Source organism: Dipodomys merriami, unplaced genomic scaffold (genome assembly GCF_024711535.1).
Source record: "Dipodomys merriami isolate MVZ:Mamm:240054 unplaced genomic scaffold, mDipMer1.0.p SCAF_10, whole genome shotgun sequence".
NCBI lineage: Eukaryota > Metazoa > Chordata > Mammalia > Rodentia > Heteromyidae > Dipodomys > Dipodomys merriami.
In genome coordinates this window covers 25250136-25275777 of record NW_027202271.1, presented here as the reverse complement: position 1 = coordinate 25275777, position 25642 = coordinate 25250136, and the positions used below count along the sequence as shown (strand labels likewise).

General features: G+C 40.3%; 1 protein-coding gene across 1 annotated transcript in view; it reads left to right on the top strand.

Annotated features, from left to right (window-relative positions):
• Positions 1 to 25642, top strand: part of Ppm1h (protein phosphatase, Mg2+/Mn2+ dependent 1H) — a 200921-nt gene that overhangs the window by 25889 nt on the left and 149390 nt on the right. The window lies entirely within an intron of this gene.

Sequence of the window (25642 nt, the reverse complement as noted above, 5' to 3'; positions counted from 1 at the left end):
CTTCCTTCAGATACCACAAAAGCATTAAAACATACAGCATGAGAAGACATCATGGGTGGAAGTCTTCAAATACTAATCCAGGGTATTTCTGGACCATACAAGTGCCTGACTTACTTGCTTTGTCTTTAGCTAAACTCTGTGTTCTCCTTTTACAATTTTTGCCATTGATACCCTTTTAACATTAAAAACAGCTGATGAAGGGGTGGTCTTGCAACCTTCAAGAGGCTTTCAGATTTGATGTTGATGAAAGCACTTCTAAGGAAAAGAATTGTTCTAGCTTCTTCAAATGGGGAAGACTCTGAATGAGTTGTCTGAAATACATGAAGTTTGCTTTTCCCAGTGTATGATCTAATCTGACTATGGGCATTCCAGAGGGTGTTGCTGAGATCTTTCAGCATTTCTACATGAAGTAGAAATGTCCATGATGGGAAGTGTGATTGTGTCCTTTAAAAACCCAACAATTGGTTTCTACCTAAATATCCCATAAGGAAACGTGGTGAAATTAGTAGGATTAATTATCTGTTGGCCATAGGAGATAGGTCTGTATGATTATCTCTAAACTGTGGCTGCTCTTGAGAGCTACTCTCTGAAGTTAGTCCTCTCTGGTTCCATTTCCACTCTCATTTTGGCTTCTTTTTTTCATTTTTAGAAGTATTAATAAGTATTTCAGCAACAAGAGAATAGACTAGTTTTTCCTATGGGCCTGCACTGGTTAAAGGTTAAGTATTATCTTCCTTAATTCTCCAATGTTAGGACTGCTACTACAGTGAAGAACTAATACTCAGATGCTAAGTGAAGAAGAGTCATGGGGTCCTAACCCCCAAAGGCCACCTCATTAGAGCTCTGGCTCTTACTATGCTGTGTTACAGACAGACCAAAAATGCATTTTGGGATTATGACCTTTGTCTCCATAATGAGCTACTGCTTCTGCTTTGTAAGCTCTTTAAAAATCCTAATTTTTTAATAAAAAGACTTACTTTAAACTATTTTATATATTGGTGAATAATCTCTCTGAATTGGTTGTAGAACAATACTCTGAACTAAGCAAATCATATTACAGTTCAATTAGTTCCTATTTGCTTTCCATTTTTGTCATCCCATTTGATTCTAATTAAAGGCTTCTGTCAGAATTAACTAGTAGAACTTGCCCTCCTTGCATTAATTTGGGACCCAAACTTCCTGTGCTAGTCTTGTAGCTTCAAGGGATGGAGGCATTCAAGAGCCCTAGGGATGCTCACAGCAAAGGCTCTTTCTGCTCTAACTTACCTGCCAGGCACCTACTGCCATGGCAACTTACAGCATTTCAGTAGTAGTGGAATGCTATCCTATATAGGAAAAGTTTTCTTTGCCTTTAGGATGTGTTTCCCTTGGAGAAGAGCTCTGCTCTTGTCATTGGACTTGACCACCTCCATGGTAAGTGGATGTGTATTAGTGTGAATGTACTTTGGTAGAGACAGATTCCATAGAGATGTCTATATTTTTAACGTAAGTACAACTGGCAGTTCCTGTCAACACAGAAATACTACTTGCCCAAAAGGCCTTTGTTGCCTGAGGCACAAACTGCCAAGACTTCTTTTTTGCTGGCTGCGGACTTCATATGTGAAATGGTAAGCTTTTTATGAAATGAGACACCAAGTCCATTATTAATGATGCTCTAAATTCAAGAAATTTAAAAATGGAAAGAGGAGAACTCATTTGGATTAGTTAATGATAATCACTATCCCTTCATTATAAATATAAACTTACTTCCTAAGGGTTTTGAAGGAGTGGCTTTAGAGATTTGGCTGGTGCCCATGGGGGACATATGGCAACAGTGAATGCTAATATGCATTGTGCAACTTACACTTGCCACAGCCATTGGAAGCACACATGCTGTCCTGAGCAAACTGTAGCTCACACAAATATATCAGGTTTTGTAGAAATAAATAGGTGTTGACCTGAAATTTTTGGCCTTCATGTTCTCTGTATCCCAAGAGTTTATCTGGTGATGATGGGAAGGCCACTTCGCTAGAGAGGATGAGATCTGAGATGGGACTTGGAAATGATTATCATAGCATATGGAGATTGAAATATGTGGGAACATTGAGAAGAAGATGCTCATATTTGGACTCTGAAAACAGAATTAGTGTTGCTTTGAAGCCAGAGAGACCAGGGTTTCAAGCCTATCTGTACTGCCCAGGAGTCTGGGAAGTTTCTTCTCTGGTCTCAGTTCCCTTTTTGTAAAAATGAACTGGTGTGAGGATTGAGTTAATGTAAGGATATATTGGCCACACAAAAGATGCCGGGAACCCATTATCTTCCACCCTCCTTCCCCACGCATGCATATCTTTCCTCTCTTGTCGTGACAAGGCAATCAGTATTCACAGAAATTTAAATGATATGTTTGAGTGTGAGAATTGAGGGTGTTTGGATACTGCAGCAAAAATGCTGCAGCCTGGGTGCTTAGGAATGGCAGAAATGTATTTCTCACAGTACTGAAGACAGGCCTTCTGAAATCAGGGTGTCAACACAGCTGGGGGTTAGGGAGGGCCCTCATCTGGATGGCACACTGCTAACTGCTCACTGAGTGCCCATGTAGAAAGAGAGAGAGGGAACTCTTTCAGATTTCTTTTAGGATGCTGATCTCATTGTGAGTGCTCCACCCCTTGAGACCTGATTATCTCCCCCAGGCTGAACCTGTAATAGCAGCATGTTGAGGGTTAGAATCTTTACATAGGAATTTTGTTGGGTAGGCATAACTATTGTTTCTTGAAAGCTCAGACTTTTTTTATTTCCATTCTCCAAGATGGTTGTGATGCTTTACAGAGATCTAAGGTGGGACTGGCATGCAAGTCCAGTGAAAACTTTACGTGAGCTTTATCTGCTTAACAGCATGATAGAATGCATGCTATGATTTCTATACATGGATATTTTTGTTATAGCGTGTATTTATGGTTAAGATGTGTTATCTTTTCCAGCTCCACATATGACCTTTGATTGCATTGTATTCCTAGTGAAGATCTACATCCCTCACCACTTACCAGAAGTCATGATATACCCATGGCCTTTCTGTGACCTTCCAATTGTCTTGTTCAGTTGCAGGCTGTTTTGATTTTAGAGGTTGATCTTTCTCTTTTTCTCCTTTGGCAAGGTTATGAAGATTACAAACTGGAATGTGTATAAACTCACAGAGCACATTGTCATAGAGCTGTAGATGATAAATTTTGAAGTTTGCCTGAGTCACCCAAGCATTCAATAATGTGATTCAGGAAATTGATGGGAGAAATGTGGGTTGATCACTACCAAATAAAATTTTACCTCTATCTGACTGCCTTTTTGATGCTTCTTTGCAAGTACGCCTCGCCTGTTTTCTAAATTTGGAATTATCTGTGCATTTGAGCCTTGAAAAAGACAGTCTCTTAGCAACACGTAAGAATTAAAGAACAAATTAAGAAGTGTGTTGTAATTTGTGTGTGCTCTCACTGTTTTGAAACCACTCTCATTGTAGATTTAGACCTTAATATAGAGCTGTTGATAACATTTGATACATTTGAAAAAAAATCATCAAAAACAAGAATGCTTTTTGCTCTATGCCCTTTCTTTTTGTCTCCCCACACTATATTCTTATTTATTTATTTTTTGCCCATTTGGAGGACATACATGGGCATTCATAATTAAGAATTAATTGAAAGTGTCTGCTCGGAGGACTTTCTGCTCCATACTTAATTAACTTAGAAAACATTGCTTGATAAGCAGATGGATCACTTTTAAAAAGAAAACGGAGTTCACCTTCCTTTTATACATCTAGAGTAATCCACTTAATTAACCTGGGAAGTATTTTGCGTCCCTATGTATCTGCAAACAAGGCAATGCAGAAGTGTTCACTTTTCTCAGTTAAGGGTGAATATGTGCTGTAGCTTTGCTTTTTTGCTATGAGTGGGTAGGAACAGAAGGAAGGATGGATAGTGAGCTGTTTCCTGGCCTCGGCAATCTACCAGGAGCCTGTCTGTTATGGGTTAGGGGTATTTTCATTTTCTGTCTTGCTAGTGATAGGCTCAGTTTCCCTGTATACCCCTGCTGTCTTCTCTGCTTGTGACAGACTGGCCTCTGCAGCCTTTGTGGCTCCTCTGAGAACTCCCCCAAAATCCACTGCTCTTTTAGAACAGTTTCTAGTAGTATTGTTAACAAAGCTCCGAAGTCCTTTGGTTTAGGGTCTTGAAAGACTGAATCTGCTTGATCCTGTTGAAATTTTTGAGCCAGGCCACAAAGGCTAGTGGTAGATTGCACTGCCAAAGTTGAGATCCAATCTGAGTCCATTTATCCAGGCTGAGAAAGGCAAGGTTGTCTATGAATGCTTCATCGCAACAACATTCTTCCCCCTCCACACACACATCCCTTTTCATTTTTGCTTGTTTCCCCCTCTTTCTTTTCCTCTTTTTTTTTGTTGTTGTTACTTTTTTTTCAGGTGGGGTTACTCACTCTCTTGCCCATGTTGTGTTCAACATGAGCCAAGTGATCCTTCGTCTGCAGGCTCATGCTCGGATGACCGTAGGTTGAGATTTTTTCATAGGGTGGAGACACCTGCTTGATAGATCATAATACACTGTATTACCAAGGACCCATGCCAGATTGCTCAGCACAGTTAGTATCTTGTATATCTAGAAGATTTGTGGTGACTTTTCACTTACCTATTTTTCTATAGCAGTAAATGTCATTTAGATCAGTTCCACAGATACCACTTTCCTAAGGCAGTTAGTATACCTAGTGTGAATTGCTAAGTGCTATAGTTTTCTTTGCTACAAGGGAGGTGAGGGAGAAGAAACAACACTGGAAAGTTATTTTACCTTAGATACAAATACCACTAGAATGATGGCTGGTTCACACAAAGAATGGACATATTGTTATCAAAGGTAGTTGATCCTAGAAATGCCTTTCCTTACACTGTTGGTTCTCAAGTGCTAACACATGTTAGATTCATCTGTAGGGCTATACCATAATTTGTTGAGTGGGGCTAGAATGAGACACTAGAATTTATGTTTCCAGTAAGTCCAGGGTGACTTCAGTGCTACCAGTCTGAGCACAGCACCTTAAGAACTACTATCATAAGCATTTAGCCTTTAAACAAGAGCTTCTAAGTTTGATTAGGGACTAACTACACTAGCTAGGACTAACTAGAAAGCAGTGAAGCAAGAGGGTTTATCCAGTGAGCCCAGAAATTGTTTCTGCCATTAATTGTGGGCCCATATATTCTTGCTTTAAGCTCTTTAAGAAATACAAACCTGGGACTGGGAATGTGGCTCAAGTGGTAGAGCGTTAGCCTTGAGCTGAAGAGTTGAGAGACAGCGCCCAGGCCCAGAGTTCAAGACCACAACCAAGAAAAAGAAAGAAAGGAAGAAAGAAAGAAAGAAAGAAAGAAAGAAAGAAAGAAAGAAAGAAAGAAAGAAAGAAAGAAAGAAAGAAAGAAAGAAAGAGAAAAAAGAAATACAGACCTAATTTTTTTAATCTTTACAATAAAAATATATATTATAAAAAAGAAATACACACAATAAAAAAATAAAAATTAAAACAAGAAATACAGACCTCTTGGAAGTGGAGCTGTGGCTCAAGTGATAGAGCGTTCAAGCCACAAGACCTGCACAAAAACAAAACAAAACAAAAACAGACCTCTAGTCAGATTTGATCTACTGGACCACAGTTTAATTTGTTTCATAGTAGCATGAAACTAATACACATTGCTCTATTAGCTAAAGTACAAGCTTTGTTCTGATTTTATCAGTTTTTTTCCCACTTTGGTCTTTCTACTATTTCAGGATTTTCCCCAATATATTACCCATTAATACTTTCATTCCTAATAAGTCAATATGAAATGACACCCAGTATTTCATGATAACAAATTAGCTTACTTAGATGAATAAGTGTCAGCAAAAGATTTCATCTCATTCATGTGCTGAGGATGGTGATTGTGGGGAACCAAGAGACAGAGTTTCAACTTAGCTTTCTTTTGTCTGTTGGTTCTGCCCCTGTCAAAGGCCTTTCCAGGTGATTTATCAGGTGCAAACAGCTGCAGTCCAATGCTAGGAGTATGAGAACGAGGCCCTTGGCTCTTCTGTCCTTTTCTTCTTCTCACTGCCCAGTATCCAACTGTCTGGAAACATGCAATTATATGAAGAAACTGTTTCCTAGCTTGACCTCCTGAGCTTTAAAGTGTTGGTTTGGGGCCTGGAAAGATGTAGTTGGATGCTCAAACTACCATATAACTGAGATTGTGACCTAATTGCACTTAGTGCATTCATTTCACAGGTGACAAAGTGGAGACGGGTAAAGAATGCACAGGGAGATTTCCCTGACTAGGATGTAGGTTATTTTGCTACTAGTATGTTTGTCACTCTCATTCAGCAGGTTTGTCTTCCCACATGTAATCTCCTGTATGTTCATGTTAGATAGCATGGGCTTCCAGTTCTGTGCTGATGGAATGTATCCAAAGACTAGAAATGTTCCTATCATACGCTGCCATGCTCCATGGCCGATTGTAAGGCCCTTGGATGGTTTCCACTGTGAAAAGTCAGAATCCCTTATGAGAAATTTCAAAAGTTTCCAATATCACCAATATAAGTCAGGTAGAAAGCCACTGAGACCATTGACCCACTCAGCCACATGGATGAGGACAGATCTGAATTTCCTGCCTCATGAGACCCAGTCACTCCATGACTGGGAACAGTGGTCTGTCAGCCTCATGTGCTCAGATTAGCCAGGCCCTTCTCCCATCACAGGATCACCTAGATTTGTGGCAGATTAGATACATAGGAGAGTATGCATGTGTATGCATGTGTGCCTGTCTGGGAAGGGGGTTGGAGGAAGACGCGCACCTGATAGGGAAGAAGAGAGGGAAATAGAAGTTTCTTTGATTTGATATTTGCCCTTTGATTTAGAGGTTTGAATTGGTCCTTCCTGATGGCTAATATAGTACCCTGTATGACCTAACTTGGCCATGTTGAAACCTAGCATGAGCAGTAGAAAATGCTTTGTTCTTAAAACAGAAGAGGATACTAGCAGGACAGCCCATTGTGTTTCCATTTCAAGGATTCTGTCTAGGGGTGGGGGATGTCCGGAATGGATCTCAAAGTGCCTCACATGCTAGGCAAGCATGCTACCAACAAGCTATACCTCCAGCCCTGATAGACTCTTTAGCTGCCCTGATCTGAGTCTATCTATTCTTGGTAGCTGCTTAAAGGTAGACATGGGAATAAAGAGGCTTTAAATGCACAGACTGTTTAAATTTACGCATTACTTTACTTTGAGCTCTCAAAAATCAGCTACCTGGGGTAAATCCTCAGTTGCCTGCCTGGCACTTGCACCTATTACATCACTCACCACACAGAATAGATATTTGCACAATTGATTGAGGTGGAAAACAAGAACTGGGACTGGACAACTTACATTCTCCAAAATCAAGCAGGTCACCTGACACATATCAGGTAGATTCTCAACAATTGTTGGTTGAATTGCAAAGTTCAATATGCAGAAATAATCACTGTAAATAACAAAATATTCTGTTTTTTGAATATGCATAGTTTTGTGTTAATTTTATTTGTATTATTGAACACTTTCCAATATTAGACTCTTGTTTTTTTTCCAGAAATGTCGGTATTATTTAGCACGTTTCTTGCATTTTAGGACAATGACCTAGATGATCTAGAATTGTGTCATTACATATGTCATTAGAAGTGGCTGTATAAGACACTGCAAGTCTAACATATTTCTATCATGTACAAGCTTCTATTAAATAGCCCTGATCTGGAAGGTGGATAGAGCAGGGGAGAGAAACCAGAGGCAGGGAGACCCCTTAGCTTGTTTTGTGTATGCTAAATAAGAGATGACAGGGCTGGGAAGGTGGCTGAGTGGTAGAGCGCTTGCCTTGCAAGCATGAGGCCCTGGGTTCGATTCTTCAGCACCACATAAGCAAGAAGAAAAAAAGCCGGAAGTGGCGCTGTGGCTCAAGTGGTAGAGTGCAAGCCTTGAGCTGAAGAGCTGGGGGACAGCACCCAGGCCCAGAGTTCAGGCCCCATGACCGGATCCAAAAAAAAAAAAAAAAAAAAGAGATGACAGCATGAATTAGAGTATAATGGTGTTCACAATGAAAGTTTGAATCAGAAAACAATTTAGAAGATAGAATTAACTTGGTTTGGCTGAGGTCAGAGAAGAGCTAAAGTTCAACAAGCAAGACAGGTACAGTGTAGGTTCAAAAAGAACAAGTAGGTATCTTTATGTGTATATATTAAGGACACTGACTGCAGAAATTGGCTTATGCAATTAAGGGCTGACTAAGCAAGTTGGAACCCCCGAGGTTCAAGTTGCAGTGGTTTGTCCACAGGTGGAAACAATGGGCTGTCCTGCTTTCCTTCCATTTTCTGCCTCTCCTCTTTCCTATTCTATTCTTTTCTTCCTCCTTGCTTCTTCTCTCCTCATCTCTCTTCTCTCCTTCTCTCCTCTTAACCTTTGTTTTTTCCTTTTCTTCTCCCCTATCCTTTCTCCATTTTCCTCCTCACATGGCTTTTCTCTTTTCTTCTGTTCTCTCTCTTCTCCTCATCCTCTCTTCTTCCTCCCTCTCCTTTCACCTACTTTTCTCTTCTCTCCCTCCCCTTTCTCACTCAGTCTCTCTTCCTCTCTCTTTTCCTTCCCCTCTATCTTTATCCTTTGTCTTTATCCCCTCCTCCAAAGATACTTCCCTTTAAGGTGAACTTTAATTACATCTGCCAGTGTCTTCACAGGAGCACTGAGATTTATATCAGATATTTAGAAGAATGTGTGTGTGCGTGCATGTGCACGTGTGTGTGTGCATGTCTATGCATGCTATAGGATGCCCAGGTCTCCCCTCCAAACTCTACCTTAATGAGAGAGCTTCCCAATAACTTACCCTAGCCAGAGACATCCTAGAAAGGAAATTTTGTAGAATTATAGTTTACCTGGCCAAATTGACACCACAAAATCATCACAGATGGATCCCAACAACTGGGGTAACTATGAATACTCATGTTAGATTCACTGAAATAATAGAGGTTAGAAGAGGAAGGCCATCTGAGGTAGAGAAAGTTGGATTCAGCTGTGGTTTGCTGAGGTTTTAAAGTGCCTTTGGGTCATTATGCATCCTGGTCACAAATGTGGCTCTGAGCTCAAAATATGGATGTTGGATTCCTGATCATATGCATAGTAATTAGGAGCAAGTGAACATGGTAGATTATCTGAGTGGTGCAAGGAGAGTACCTAGAATAGAGCAGGTTCACACCTAATGGTTTGACAAGGAAAAGGTGTTCCAACAGGCTGATCTAGTACTGAGGTGGATCTGAGTGTGGACAAATGAAAGGGTGGTTATGCTGCAATCATGCTTATGGCATAATCATCCTTTCCTGTCTGGGTGGAAAAGCAGATAAGGGCAGCTTTGTATCTGACCACACAGGAACACTATGGCATACAATTGGGAAGTTAGATGGCATCCCCTCAAATACACAAAGCATGTGCTATTTGGGTGCAGCCTCCAGGCAAGATGGTGCAATCTTGTGTGCCTACTGGATTTTGGCAAAGGAGCCTGTCCAGTTTTGGGGCTCAAAGAAGTAGTAACAGAAGTTAATTTTTCCAAGACTAGTAGGCATTAGACAGAGAAAGAGGGAACCTTGTGTCCTATCTCCCCAATACTCTTACGCAAAACTGATCTTCATAAGTTCATTTTTTAGAGCAATGTTTCACAACCTACTCTGTTCTCTACTGGGAGGATGCCTATTGTTTACTATTCTGTTTAAATTAGAACACAAGTGATTAGCATATATAAAGTTTAGTACGTATTGATGTGTACATACATGGCTGCATGTATGGCTGTTCCATTTTAGTTACATTTCCCTCTGTCTCCACTCACACACACACACACACACACACACACACACACACACACACACACACACACACACTTAGATACATGTGTATGTGTGAGCATAGTTAAATCAGGGGGAAAAATGCATTTTACTCCCAAAAAAGTCAATTTTTTTGCCAGTCCTGGGGCTTGGGCACTGTCCCTGAGGTTCTTTTTGCTCAAGTAGAACTCTACCACTTGAGCCACAGCACCACTTCCAGCTTTTTCTGTGTATGTGGTACTGAGGAATCGAACCCAGGCCATCATGCTAGGCAAGCACTCTACCACTAAGCCACATTCCAAGCCCGAAAAAGTCAATTTTTAAAATGTGTAGATTTGAGAAAGAAATATTTTCACTTGTAAAAGTTTTGCAGCACTGTGGATGTTGGCCTCTAGTGGAAATGGCTACCGAGCAAACTGTCCTCCATCAGCTTCCTATCACAAAAGCCAAAGCTGACTTTACTTCCCAAAACTGTAAGTGTAATTGAATAGCAGAGGACCCTAGCCAGCAAAATCATTTCCAAATACCATCTCATTCATATCTATTTTGGGGAGAAGGAAAAAAAATGACCACCACAGGCTTCCAAGGAGAACCAAGAGAAGGAAAACTATAAAAGAACACTCTCCCCCCACACACATGCACAATGGTGACTCATTAAAATTGTCCACCTCTCCAACCCCTCCCACATGGTGCAAATGGTCTAGCCCAAGTTCATAGTGAAAATGGACTTCTGTTTTGGAGCTCAGATCCATCTTCAGTAGAACATAATCCGCTTGTTATTCAGTGATGTGAATGAAATAAATATATCACAGATAATTTTCAAGAAGTACCTTTCATTTATTTTTTTAACATAGATATTATTTTAAACCAGGTCTTGAACTCTCACCTCCACCTTCCCCCTCCAGCCACCATCTTCCCCTCAGCCCTGTTAGGACCAGAAGTGTTCCTCAAAACACAGTGTACAAACCAAAGCATCGAGTGTTGAGTTATTTCCGTTTTTAGTAAAAGCTAAAATTAGCAAAGTGGTATCAAATTGAAACCAGCTTCTCCACAGAGAGCCATCAGAGCTTAGGCTATTATTTCCTCCTGAGGCTCCCCTACCCCACCTCACCCCCCCAGAGACCTCAGCAGATTGGCTTTCCGTCTCCACACCCTAATGGAGACCCTGGAGGACTGAAAAGCTTCAACCCCTCTTCAGCACAAGTAACATTTTAAGAAAAGTAAATCAATACTGGGAAATAAGTAAAACATTGGCCGTTAGGTGTTTTAAAAATGGAGTGCATCTTACGTAATTTACCCCTTTCTTCCTATTTTAAATGTCTGAGCTATTATCCCTGCAAAGACAAATAATAGTAATCAGTTGATAGTCTTGGCTGGCTGTTTAACAAGCTAATAGAGCAAGCCTCTGTTAACCATTCTTCTGGGTTCCACGTGGTTTCACCCCACAGATGTGGGTGTGAGTCATTTGCTTGCCCAATGTGACTGTGCTGGGCTCTGGAGCAGCCAGCATGCCTTATGATTATAGACAGTCTGGACTCTGCCAGGCCCTTTACCTTCTCTCTCTCTCTCTCTCTCTCTCTCTCTCTCTCTCTCTCTCTCTCTCTCTCTCTCTCTCTCTCTCTCTCTCTCTCTCTCTCTCTCTCTCTCTCTCTCTCTCTCTCTCTCTGTGTGTGTGTGTGTGTGTGTGTGTTTCTGCCTGTCTCGTGGGAAATTCAGAGGAATTAAAGGAGATCATCCATATGAATTGCACACAGTAAGCTCAATTGTTATTAATTACTATTATTATATGATACTGTGGAACAAAATGCTTTCTATCTTCAAGGAGCATATGATCAAGGGTCACTGAAAAGCTGAAAACCACTGTTCAAATAGTAAGCATTTACAGATAGCTTGTTCTATGCCACGTTCTGAACTCAAGGCTATCACTGTAAACAAGATTGAATGACAAGGCTCTGGAGGGAGTATTTGGTTCTCCCAGGACCGATACATGGAACAAAGAGGCAGGAGGGGTGCTCTGTCCTGAAGGGCCCCAAAGAAGGGATAAGCATTTCACAGGTGAGGGCTTTTTGAGAATTCATGGAAGGATGATTTTAGTGGGAAATAAGGCTTCAGGGAACCATGGACTAGGACAAAGGCTGAGGCCAAGTTTACCCAAGAGCACTCACTGCACATGGGTGAGCCGCAGCCTCTCTCTGAGGAAAGGGCTTAGTGTCTTGCTTCATGAGGATGTGGCAGCGGTGTCTTCTGGTCTTGCAGTTAGACTTGAGGCGTGTGTGGACACACATTCATGAGAACAGCTCATAAATGTCAGGCTATTCACACAGTTTGAGTTCTGGGAGCAAGAAAATAGCTAAGATTTTAAAAGATTTTAGCCAAGAGTACACCTCCAGAATAGCCATTTCACATTGAACCTAGACTCGACTTCTCATTAGAGCAAAACATGGATAGCCTAGGCCAGGGAACACACTAGGCCTAGACAATGCAAGAAGTAAACTGATCAACAGGGTGTTTGTGTTTGTAGGGGCCAAAAGAAATTAAACATATGCTCACGATGGGCATGGGTGCCAACTCAAGAGAAAGCCTTAGTGTGTGGGTGTGTGCCGAAAGTGGGAAGTGTCAGTGATATCATTGTACTGAGCCCCACTTGGGAACTTGTCACTGAATTTATATAACTAAATGTCAGATTTGTAAGAGGCCATTGTTGAGGGGGGAGGGGTAGCTCACAGGTCTTTTCTATGTTCTTTCTGTTCTATATAGTTTTTTTTTTGTTTTTTTTTTTTGTCGGTCGTGGGGCTTGAACTCTGGGCCTGGGCATTGTCCCTCAGCTCTTCAACTCAAGGCGAGCGTTCTACCACTTGAGCTACAGCGCCACTTCCCTATGTTCTTTCTGTTAAGTGCACCCAGTGTCCATTTAAAAACTCAAATGATGGTGAGCTCAGGAGCAGCTCCATGTGACTTTGGATGACTGGTTTCTGCTTTGGGTTTGATACCTCTCTGGCATGAGATATCATGTACCCTCCACATGAGAAATTATGTACCCTCCACATATGACAGCATGTCATTTCAAGACAGCTGTTTGTGCACTTGCAAGTTAAATGTAGTTTTAAGTCTTTTTTCTACCCTAATTCCTTGCCTTGCCTACGGTTATTTTTCTATTCCACTTCTGGGTGGCAGAAAGCCACAAAATGGCCCAATTTGTCTTTAGCAGAGCAGGAATGTGGATCCTTGCCTCTCATCTCCCTGAATTGTGCTTATATCTTTGGAGCTAGAGCTGTGGGTATCAGTATATTGACCTTCCATGTCTGCTGAAACCTGCACATGTGGTTTAGTTTTGTCTTTTCAATGGTTTAGCATTTCCTGAGTGTCTGATCTCTTTCCTGTGTTTATATGCTTTGTTTTTACAGCCCATGTTCAAACCTTTCATCTGATCCCTGTTTCATTCTTCAGCTTGTAAAGATGATCAGGTCCTGATTCGGTGACACAGGAAATGCACCATCACCCTGGCTTCCTCCTGGCGCAGATGTGATAGATAGCATTCTGTATCTCTGTTCAAGTTGCAGATCATGCTGTCGGGAAGTAGAGGGAATAGGGTTTTTTGGCAGGGCATGAGCTAGGCCCCTGCCTATGTGGACACCAAACCACACTGGCATGCTTTTGACATACATGTTATTCATTCTGTAGATCATTCTACCCCAATGTACCACCTACTCTTGATGTGGCTCAGTTGTCCTTAATTTCTTCCTTATTGACCAACAATGAATCAACAATAAATTTTTAAGTTGTTAGAGTAAAGGATACGACCAGACCACTTGGCCACTTGGCTTGATCCAATATGAACATTTTTTTAAATACTAACTCTACCAGATTTTTTTTTGTCAGTTATGAGGCTTGAACTCTGGGCCTGAGTGCTACACTCAAGGTGAGCACTCTACCACTTGAGCCACAGAGCCACTTCTGGTTTTCTGGCAGCTAATTGGAAATAAGGGTCTCACAGACTTTCCTTGCCCAAGCTCACTTTGAACCAAGATGCTCAGATCTCAGCCTCCTGAGTAGGTAGGATTACTGGCGTGAGCCACTGGCACCGAATTCTACCAGATTTTTATACTCACCTTAAACTTTCATTCCACATTATCAATGTTCATTTGTTCTTTTTTACCTGGGCAAACTTTTCTTTATATTCCCTATATCAAATTCTCTATACTCCATACTTATCTCCTTCTTCATTGACTATATAAAAATACTCATAATATTTTAACAAAGAGTTCATCCCTAAAAGCCTAATTTTATTATCTGTCTGATTTCTGTAATTGCCCCAGTTCATTCTAGTTTTTTACTTTCTATTGAAGCAAAGCTTCTATTCTGAGACAGATTTTTGTTATGTAGAACAGGCTGGTCTCAAACTCATAATTCTCCTACTTCTGCCTCTTAAATCTTAGGATTACAGATGTGTACGACTGTACCTGGCTAGTCTTTAGACATCCAAATACAATTCTCCAACATTCAGCACCACCCTTTAAGATCTGAGCAGTCTCACTGGTTTCCATAGCAACACATACTTTTCTTCTCATTAGAATTTTTAGGATTGCCTAGTCAAAGCTGCTAACCTTCATGAACACTGTTCTGTTTTAGAATTTAGTGTCCTGTGATCATGCCTCTGGTTCCTGCCAACTTCCAACCTACTCTGTGCATGTGACCCAAGCTGGTTTTCTCTAAGCAAGGAACAAGAACTTTCTCCCAGAATTGAATTCACTAATACATATAACCACCTGACTCCACTCATGCGTAGGTGCTGAATAGATATCTCCTATCCTGGGGTAGTGTTATGAGGACCCAGCTTTAGTCATTAGGACCTTTCCCTTTTTCTAGAGAATAGGCATCAGAGTAGTTGTCATTTACCAGTAACTGTTGTGACTCTCCTGCCCTCTCCTCACTTTTCATCTTGCAGGAATGTAAGGGTAAGTGTTCAACAATCCCACAATTCAGTCTAGAGACTGAAAATGATAATGCAGATTTTATTCAACCCCACCCCTCACCCCCACCCTTGTCCTGGAGCTTGAACTCAGGGCCTGGGTGCTGTCTCAGAGCCTTTTTTGTGTTCAAGGCTAGCACTCTGCCACTTGAGCCACAGTGCCACTTCTGGCTTTTTCTGCATGGTTCATTAGAGATGAGATTCTCGTGGATGTTCCTGCCCAGGCTGGCTTTGAACAATGATCCTCAGATCTCAGCCTGCTGAGCAGCTAGGATTACAGGTATAAGCCACTAGCGTCTGGCTCAGTTTTTCATTCTTAATTAATATAAGGCATAGAAGCTATCCAAGTGTGTTTCTACTGTTCTTAAAGTCATCATAATTTTCTTTGAGAAGAAAAGATATCTGAGTTACATTCCTGCTGATAAGAACTTCTTACATTGGATCTTGGACTTTTCTAAACAAAACATGATCTCTGACCTTAGGAAATGATTCCCAGCAGTCTTGACTCACTTTTGGCCCAGTTTCTAGGTCCCAAGTCTTGGTAATAGCTTAGAAAGGTTGTTGGAGGAATTGTTGGGGAGTGTGTTCTATATTTGACTCAAAGCAAGAGGGATAGCTCACTGTTGAGAAAGGTAGCTGGTTGCCACAGTCAGCTGGAAAACTGCTTCAGACTCATGGCCTGTTTTTAACTTTGGTTTGAGGCTTGGATTTTAAAGGTGTATCTTTGGATTCTCAGTCTAGATCCTGGAGCCTTTGGACTTCCTTCACAGTTACTCGTGTTGCCATCCTCCGATAGTAACCACCATCTTGCTTGAAATACTTCTCATGGTCTAAGTAGTCTCCTCACCATTGTGCTTCTTTCCATTCAGCTCATTTTCTAGACTGAACAGCAGCCAAAATGAGCTTCTAAAAGTACGAATTAGGCCCCAGCATCCCCCAGGCTTGAAACTTTTCAGTGACTGTCTCTTGCATTTGAGGACATAAATGAAATTCTTCACACTTTTGAGTAAGGGCCATGATCTGCCTCTGTTATATCTCATTCTCCCAGAGGTATTTCCTGTCTTAGCACCTTTGCACATCTCCTTCTTCAAGGATCACTCTATTCCTTCTTTCCGTGATCACAATTTGCAATTTCTTCATATCATTGTCTCCAGAGACTATAGTTTATGGGGCTAGTGATCATTTTTGTTCTTATACATCGGATGTAATTAAATATTTGCTGGGGAAAAAAAAACAAACAAAAAGAACATTGAATATTTATAATGATGAATGGATTTGTGTGCTACATCATCAACAAAAGTGTGGTAAATGGAAAATCCAATGTTATTGTGATGAAAATATGTGGATTCTAGGCACTGTCCTGGTATTTATCAGCTTTGTAATTTTGGACAAATCTCCCAACCTGTCTGTCCTCTAATTTGCCTTTTATTTAAATTGAGGACAAAGATGTTTAGCTACATGGTGAAGATGATGTGGCGTTCAAATGAGTCACTGAGTAGGTGAGCCTTCTTGGAATGGTATGCCAGGGCCACCTTTTGTCCCCAACATCGATGCTGGCAGAGATTATGACTGGCAGAGCATGAAAGGAACTGAAGGACCTGGAACTAGGCCAGCACAGTGGCTTGGAACAGCACATACTCAGCTTAGGGAGGGAGGGGGGGATAGCTGAAGCTACTCAGAGCTGTGTCTGGTTGTTCCAGTCAGTAGTCTGTGCCAAGGTCTCCTTTGGTGCACTTTGTCATGGACACTGAGACTGATGCTCAATCTGAGCAATTACACTATCATTTCCATGTGGAGTGAATGTAGTATGCTGTAGTGAATATTCCCAACTCTCAGACATGGAAGTATGGACTGAACCTCACCACGAACCAGGCTATGGCTTTGAAAATATATATCCCTACATTTTTTGGTTATAAAAAATTTTTTAAAATAAAAATAATGTTTTTCTTGTCAGTCTTAAAGAATATGATGGTTAATTTTGGTTGAGAACTTCATTAGATTGAAAAGCACTTAGGAACTTGATAAGGTACAGCTCTGGGTATGTATAGATGAAGGCCTTTCTAGAAAGGATTGATTGATGGAGGAAGACTCACCCTGAATGTGGGCAACACAGTCCCATAGACTAAGCTCAGGTAAGGGAAAGGGGAAAGGAGGATGCCCACTAGCACGGGCATTTGCTTGGTGCTCCATGATAAGAACTGCTTAGATTACCTTATCTCTAGTATTCCCTCCCTACCACAATAGACTGAAACCTCTGAAAGGCTAAGTAAACACTTCCTCCCTCTTAAGGTGTTTCATCAAGTGACCAAAAGACTTAACATAGAAGGTCATTGAATGAAATAGTATACAAATGGGCTTTGCACGTGTATAAGGAAATATATGCATAAAGTAGTAAGTTCAAAATGGTGGAAAAATCCATTCAGTAACTTCATATACCATTTCTTAGGAATATATTTTAGTTAAATCTTTTTATTTCCAGTTAGAGTGCTGATGAACACAGTTTCTTATGTGGATTTTAGACCCTTTTGGGGAAATCACTTCCATATGTCTTGATTAGACTAAGAACAGTATATTTTGATCAACATTTGCTAGCAAGAGAATGATGCACTATTTTATTATGGTGACTGCTGAAATGTGTGCAAATGTATTCTTTCTCACACAGAGAAATTGTGCATGTAGGATATAAATATCTTGTGGTTGGATTGAGGAAGGAAATGTGCCTCCAGCTAACAGCATCTGAGTGGACAGCTATCAACATCCATTGGTTTTAAATTACACCAAATAATGTTCAGTGAAACAGATGTCAGAATTGAAATGTCAAGAGCAATATTAGCATCAAAGACACTCTTTATCTTCTTGTTTCTCACAGCAACCTAGAAGTTAAGGCCAGGTGTCTATTAGAAGACATCACCTTATAGTACACTGCCTTAATGTTGCTTTCTGCTTTGAAGCCCATTAGTCTCTTGTTATAAATTAACATGGGTTCCTTGTATCTGTGAGTTTTAAAACTAGAGCAGAAGATGTATTTTTCCAGTTAGCATGTTTATACAGCTCAGAAATCCTGATAAGATTGTAAAAATCCATACTCACATTGAAGTGTAAATTTATAGAGAAATATTTGGCAAGAAGCTAAATGCTGTGTTGCTTTCCATAGATCTGAGTTTCAAAAGCTTAGCAAGAGCTTCTAAGTTTTCTTGCAGATCCTAGTAATTAATCTTAAAATCTATGTATAAAGTACATATATAAAAGTTATAGATACTACAAGTCTGTTGTAGTAAATTAATTAAGTAATTAATCTTAAAGTCTATGTATAATCTTAAAGTACATACATAAAAGTTATAGATACTACAAGTCTGCTGTAAAAAATTCATATTTTTTAAATTGACATTTAATTTACCCATCATGCAATTCCCCTACTTAAAGTTTACAACTCTGATTTCTCAGTAATGTATAAGGTTGTGGGATCATTAGCTCTAACTCTAAAAACTTCATCTCCCCAAAGGAAACCATGTACTACTATAGCAGTAACTTTTCATACTGTTCTTTCCCCTTTCCGTAATTGACTTGCTGTCTCTAAATTTGCCTATTCTGGAACCTCATTATGAATGGAATCGTGACTTTGTATCTGGCTTCTTTAGTATAATGTTTTCAAAGTTTATGTTGTAATGTGGATCTTCTTTTTTGTAGTCCAATAATATTCCATTTTGTGGACTTGTTTATTCAACCATCAATTAATAAACAGTTGGACTGCTTCTATTTTTTGACTTCTGTGAACAATGCTGGGATGAATATCCATGTGCCAGTTTGTATGTGAACATGAATATTTTCACTCTGCATGGGGACACCCTTGGAGTGAATTTGCTGTATGTTATGATCTTTGCTTGGAGTGAATTTGCTAACAATGATCTTTGCTTGGAGTGCATTTGCTGGATGTTATGAATTTTGCTTAAGTATTTTTTTTTAATTTTTATTTTTGGCTAGTCCTGCACTTGAACTCAGGGTCTGGGCACTGTCCTTTAGCTTCTTTTGTTCAAGGCTAACACACTACCACTTGAGCCATATCTCCACTTCTGGCTTTTAAAATAGGTTATTACACATTAGATTCTCACAGACATTCCTACCCAGTCTGGCTTTGAATTGTGATCCTTAGATCTAAGCCTCATGAGTAGCTAGGATTACAGGCATGAGCCACTGATGCCTGGCTTTTGTTTAAGTTTTTCAGGAACTTTCAAACTGTTTTCCCAAGTATCTATACCATGTTACATTTCTACCACCAATATGTGACCATTCTAGTTTCTCTATACCTTCACCAACACTTTTATTGTCATCTTTTTTGTTAAACCCATCAGAGTGGGTATAAAGTGAAATCATATTGAAATGTTTATTTGCCTTCCTCAGATGACAAAATATCGAGTATCTTTCCATTTGTATATTGTTCTCAAACTCATATATTCACATCTTTAGCCCAGATGTTCTTTAAGAACCTAGTGTCAGCATTAGGTCCATAACTGTTTCCCAGTATAAGAACCAACCTCAGAAAGAATGATATTGCCCCATTTGTTAGGAAATGGAAAGACTTGGAGAAAATTATATTAAGTGAAGTAAGCCAGGCCCAAAGAAACATAGATCCCATGGTTTCCCTTATTTGCAATAACTAGTATATGTCTGAGACAAGGAGAAAAGGTCAGATAAGTTGATGTTAGGTGAAATGAACCCCAAGATAAGTATTCAATTTTTTTCTTGCTTGCTATTGTTTATAACATATTTATAAGATGATTTCTTTGTTGCTTTGTATGTCCCTCCCCCACGGTATAACCCCTGCTTTCATTGTATTTGATGTTGGTATAATTTGTGGAGGGGAAGGGCAAAAACAAACCGTTTAAATGAGGATACAGGTGGACCCATTGCAACAATGAGATGTATAAGTCGTTATGTCGAAAAATGAACTTTACAACTTTGGGCAGGGGGGAAGGCGGGGGAGATGGGAAGGGATAACAAAGGAGGAGGTAACAATGCTTGATAAGAAATGTACTCATTACCTTGCCCATGTAATTGTAACCCCTCTGTACGGTATTTTCACAATAAAAAAAATTTTAAAAAAGAACCAACTTCTTATCTTTCCCCATAGTCCTTCCTTGTCCCATTAGGAGAAATTGTGTCCAATAGAGAAAGCCAGAGGTCTGAGAGTCTTGTCTGCTAGTTAATGCCCCGTAGACTTTTCCTTTTTGGTATCTCTCAAATCTCCTTTCATTCTTATCTACTGCTACCATTTTTGCTGCTGAGGATCAACTGAGTGAATTTTAAAACAAATCTGCATAGATCAAGACTCCAATAAATATCTTCAGAGTTGGAAGTGAACTATGTTAAAGTAGTGACTATAGTAATGTACTAGAACATTGTAATATAGAAAATGGAAAGGCTATAAAGTGAAAATATTTTGGAGATGAGGCAGGAACTTGAGTAAGATGGTTGTTTTCACCTCAGGGCAACTTACACACTTGTGCTTCATGCCCACAGCCAAATATAGCATAATCGGGCACTTGAGTATGATGGTAAACACTTCAAAGAGTGGCTCTGGGGACATCATCACATCGTTATCTGTGTCACCATTTGGACTTTACAGCATGTTGCAGGGACAGACAAGTGAATGGTTCATACCTCGACCTGGGAGTCTGCTCCAGGCCCTGTTATTGTTAGCTGGGCAATCCTGTGCACATTTCACAGGTTCAGGGCACTTCATTTTCCTGGGAACTCAGGGAGTTTAAGTGCGATGTTGTGGAAAGTAGCAGGGAGGAGCTTTTTGCTCCTATTGCCCTTCTTAGAGTATTAGTGCTTAGGGAAGTTGACCCTACTGTGATCTATGCTTGTCTTCAGAGCTCACTTGCACCCCATGCATATTTATGGATCATCCTGTAAGTAAATATCTGGTGATATTTGTCAGTTTATTATCATGCTCTTAATGTAAGTGAAAATGGGGTTTCAAGTAAATATTCAGGTTGTCTGCTGAGATCAGTTGCTACAGAGATAATAAGTGTATGCATTAGTCACTAAGGAGGTATTGAACAGATACTGGCCTGTTTCATTTTTTTTTAATCCAGCTTTTGTTTGTTTGCGTGTTTGTTTCAATATAGAGAAAGGATGGGAGCAGGATGATCCATTCCTCTGTACCTAAAGTTCACCTTCACCCAGAAAGGTGTGAGTTAGTACCACAGGAAGGGGACACCAGCTCAGGACCTGCTCACTCTGCACACAGATGTTATGTGGTCCTTAGACAGGATCTGTCATGAATCCCTAAATTTTAGGTCCTGGGAAGGGAGTGTATATTGAGTGGAAGAGACCCACCATTTTTATAGATGGCTTCTAAGTATTGTGATTGGCCTTGAGCCGTCGGTAATATTGAGGCTGCTGTGCCTGCAGCCTTGTGCTGACCAAGAATTCTGTCTGCCTGGTCAGAGCCACACAGCTGTTGTTATCTGTTGGGTGATATGAGAAGAAACTGAGACTCTTTAATAGCAAAATGAAAGTAGAACAGACTGAAGATACCACCCCCAAAACCTAATTTGGAGAGCAGTGGTGCATCCTGGGATAAGACTATTCTTTGGGCCATAGCAGCAAGTTTCAAATCAATGTTTTCCTGCTTTGCTGGGTAAATGTACTCACAAGGCCTTTCTAGATGAGGAAGTTTGTTTAAAGGAACTGGATTTGTAATAGCAACATCTTAAGTGCTTTGTTTCCCTATAGTTATATTTAACAGTAATATGAGTCTATGGGAGGGGCCAGGAAGGTTAACTCAGAGGAAGGCAGATAAGAGGGCAAAACAATTAAAGAGGAAAGATATTTTGTTAAGTTTAAGAGACATTGATCTGCTGTAAGAATTTCACATTCCTAATGTGTAATAAATGACTGAGGGGTGGAGTGAGAATCATGAACATAAAGACATTGGAGTGCTGATTTAGTATTAAATTCTCAGAGGGACAGGCGAAGCCAAATTTAAAGCTCCAAATCCAGACATATTAATAAAAAGCCCTGAGGAGGCAGGCTGCAAATTGCCATTCTGTATCTTAGGACCTGTGAGTATTTGAGGCCAACTCAACAGTCTAGTGCATTTTTCTTCCCAGGCTATAAATGAGACATAAACAAAGCTGGACATAGCACTGTGTGCACAAATCTGAGGCAAGAGAGAGAAATAGTGGTTAAGATCGTCTTCAGTGGCAGAGCATGGTGGTGCACACCTGTAATCCTATCAACTATGTGAGAGACAGACATCTAGAAGATGGCAGTTGTACACTAGCCTAGACAAAAATTTAACAAAGCTCCATCTCAATTAATAAGCCAGGTATGGTAGGACCTATTTGTAATCCTAGCTATATGGGAGGTGTAGGTAAAAGTATTATAGTCTGAGGCAGGCCCTGAAAGGGGAGGAAGGGGGGATGGAATGTGAGATCCTATTTGAAAAATAGCTAATGTAAAAAAAAGGGGTTAAGAGTATGGCTCAAGCAGTAGAGAGCCTACCTTACAACTGTAAGGCCTTGAGTTCAAACCCCAGTAAAGACTCACCTCTATGGAATGTATCCTGTATGCATGAGAGTCAGGCAGTCAATGCTTAAGCGACAGAGAAAATAAAGAAAAAGAATGTCGTACTAGGTATTTATTGCTGTTCAACATATTATACCCATTTTAATGGCTTAAAACAAACTTGTCTTTGTCGCACAGTCTCTGAGAGTCAGGAATCCAGGAGCAGCTTATCTCTGGACCTCTCTCCCAATATGAACTGAGTTCCTATTCATTTGAAGGCTCAGCTAAAGTTGGAGGATCCTATGGCTAATGGCTTCCTCTTATGGCTGGAAAATCCATATTAGTTTAGGGTAGGAAACCTCAGCTGACTTCTTTAGAGCCATTGACCCCAAGGAGCAAGAGCAAAGAGGAAACTATGATGTATGTCTTTTTTTATCTATTCACATATTATTTTCTATATTAGAAACAAATCTTATCCACATCCAAGAGGGAGGGAAATGGGCCTTCCTTTTTTTTTCTTGAGGGATAGGTGTTGCAAAAATTATGGACTTTTTCTTTTTTGCAGAGGGGTGTGGGGGAGGTAAACACTGGAGTATCTTTAGAGACAAGAGTCTAGCAAACTTTTTTTTTTCTTTTTTGCCTGGGCTGGCCTTCAACTGTGATCCTCTGGATCTCAGCATCCTGAGTACTTAGAACAAATTTTAAAACCAGTGGAGCTGCAAAGTGTGGGTGTCAGGAAATACCAAAGACTTCTCTCTGTGGTGCTGGAAGGACAGGGAAATGTGAGTCTATCCTAGTGGCCTAGGGAGCAGCAGCACAGACAATTGCTGAGATGGAGAAAGTAGAAGGAAAGCTTTGCACAAGTCTGCATGACACCTCTCATTTTGAGTGCTCAAATTATCATCTTAAAGCTTTGCCTTAAAAAAAAAAAACTATAGCTTTGAATGCTTTTTAGACTTAGGGGGGAAAAAAGCTAGCTGGGTAATCAAGTCCACCTGGGCGAATAGTGATGTGTAGATATAGTTGTAATTACTTCCACTTAAACAGCTCTGTAGGTAGATTCCATGTTGTATAATGGCCTTTCAATGAATGTAAAGCTTTGGGAAATTCACAGAATTATGTAACACCTTGGAGAGCAGAACAACAAGACTTTATAAAATGATTGAATTTTCATTAAAGCATTAAAAAGGATTGACATGGCATGTTAAGTTAGAAAGAAATTGGTGCCTTCATGTGCATGCTCTGCCTTCTGTGTATGAGACAATAATTTGAATCTCTGACAAATGGATTTTTCTCAGCATACTCTTTCAGAGCGACAATATGTGAGTCACATATTTCTAAATAAAACATAAAAGCGGCTGACTTTCTTTGCTACTTCTAGGGTGATTTCATCAGGGAAGGTAGCTGTCTACATATTTAGAAAGAGCTGCACTCCAAATTCACAAAGGTTTGTTACATTTCTTTCCCCAAGTTCTTTCAATTTTCCCCTCACAGCAATGATACTGTACTGTCATAATAAACCAAGTCATTGGAAGAGGCTTAAGGATCATATGTCTTTGAGGTGTCTGAAAGCTTTGAAGAGGTGGGTAGAGAGGGCACAGAAGTATTCATGTCAGCATGCCATTCTGAGACATTCAAGTTTATTTAGATCAGAGCCTTTCTCTAAAGTCTCATCTTCTAGAAGTTATCTTCTAATAATTCCCACTGCCACCTGGTGCCACAGGGCCTCCCCTTTCTCCTAGTATGGACACGTATCCCAGAATGACGTGCATGGCTTGCAGTTATCTTGTTTATGACCTAACCTTGTCCTGGTTTTATCTTTCTTTCCCCTTCATGTGGTACTGGAGTTTGAACTCAAGCCCTCATACTTGCTATGCCTTGATACTGCTGAGCTCGCACCTCCAACCCCATTATTCTCACTGGTTATTTTTAGGATGGAATCCTGCTTCCCATCAAGGGCTAGAGCCACAATCCACCTATTTTAGGTTCCCATCTTCTCTGGGATCAGCCAGCACCACATCTAGCTTCTCTTCAATGAAATGGAGTATCACAGATTATTTTTCCTAACTGGCCTCCTACATAGCTTGAGATGACAGATATCAACCAGGGGTTTGAGAAGGGATCTTGTGAACTCTACTTCCTCAGCTAGCTTTGAACTACAATCATCCTATCCCCATTTTCAAAAGTAGCTAGGATTATAGGTATGAGCCCCCAGATTTTAATCTTTTATTTTGGTAACCCATTCTGTAGGTCTTTCATAACCATTTCTCTTTTCCAGGTTAAATACTCCAGAATTTTTTTCCCTGCAGTTTGGTATACTATCTCTTAGAAATCTGTAAAGCAACACTGGAAGTATTAGTGACCAGATTTGCCATGTGTGCTTTATTTGTCCTACGAAGTGTTTTCAAAATCTAGAAATTTTCCATAGCACAGACCTTTCCTTGAAATCTCAACAGACTTGGCAACATGGAGTCATATTCCCATAATGAGCTGGAGCTGGGTACATTTTGCCCTCTTTAGAATGAGCATGTGCTGTTATCACCATACCCTGGATGCACGTTTTAGCCCAAGAAGCTGTTGAAGCTGAACTCTGCCTCTAGAAGGGCTAAAACCTACTTTTCTAGCTGGCCTGGAACTTTCTTGCAGGAAGTCCTAGTGGTGAAGGGTTGATTTCTTGTCTACCTTTCTCTATGGCCATAGAATTTCTCCTCTGCAGTGAAAGATCCACTGCTCTTAGTAAAATAGAGTAAGACGTGTATTTGAATCTACAAAGAACTTAATGTGTTGGGAGAAGGCAAACACAGCTTGCTAAGAGTAGTTGCCAAGTCAGTACAGCCAGAAATAAGAGGGGCAAAGCTGCCAGTGTCAGCTGTAGCTAATCAGTTGTTATCAACCTCAGGTCTAAAAGTTTTGGTTTCTATGTATGTGTGCCAGCCACAGGGCTTAAGCTTAGGAACTGAGCAATGTCCCTGAGCTTTTGCACTCAAGGCTAGCACTCTACCACTTAAATCACAGCTCTACTTCTGGTTTTGTTTTTGTTTTTTTGTTTTGTTGTTGTTGTTGTTTGCTGGTTAATTGGAGAAAAGAGTCTCACAAATTTTCATGTCCAGGCTAGCTTTGAACCACAATCTTCAGTTCTCAGCCTCCTGAGTAGTTAGGATTACAGGCATAAGCTACTGATGTCCAGCATTTTATAGTTTTTGTTGTTGTGATTTTGGTTTTGTCAGTGGTGGAGCTTGAACTCAGTTCAAGTTCTCTTGAACTCAGATCCTGGGCA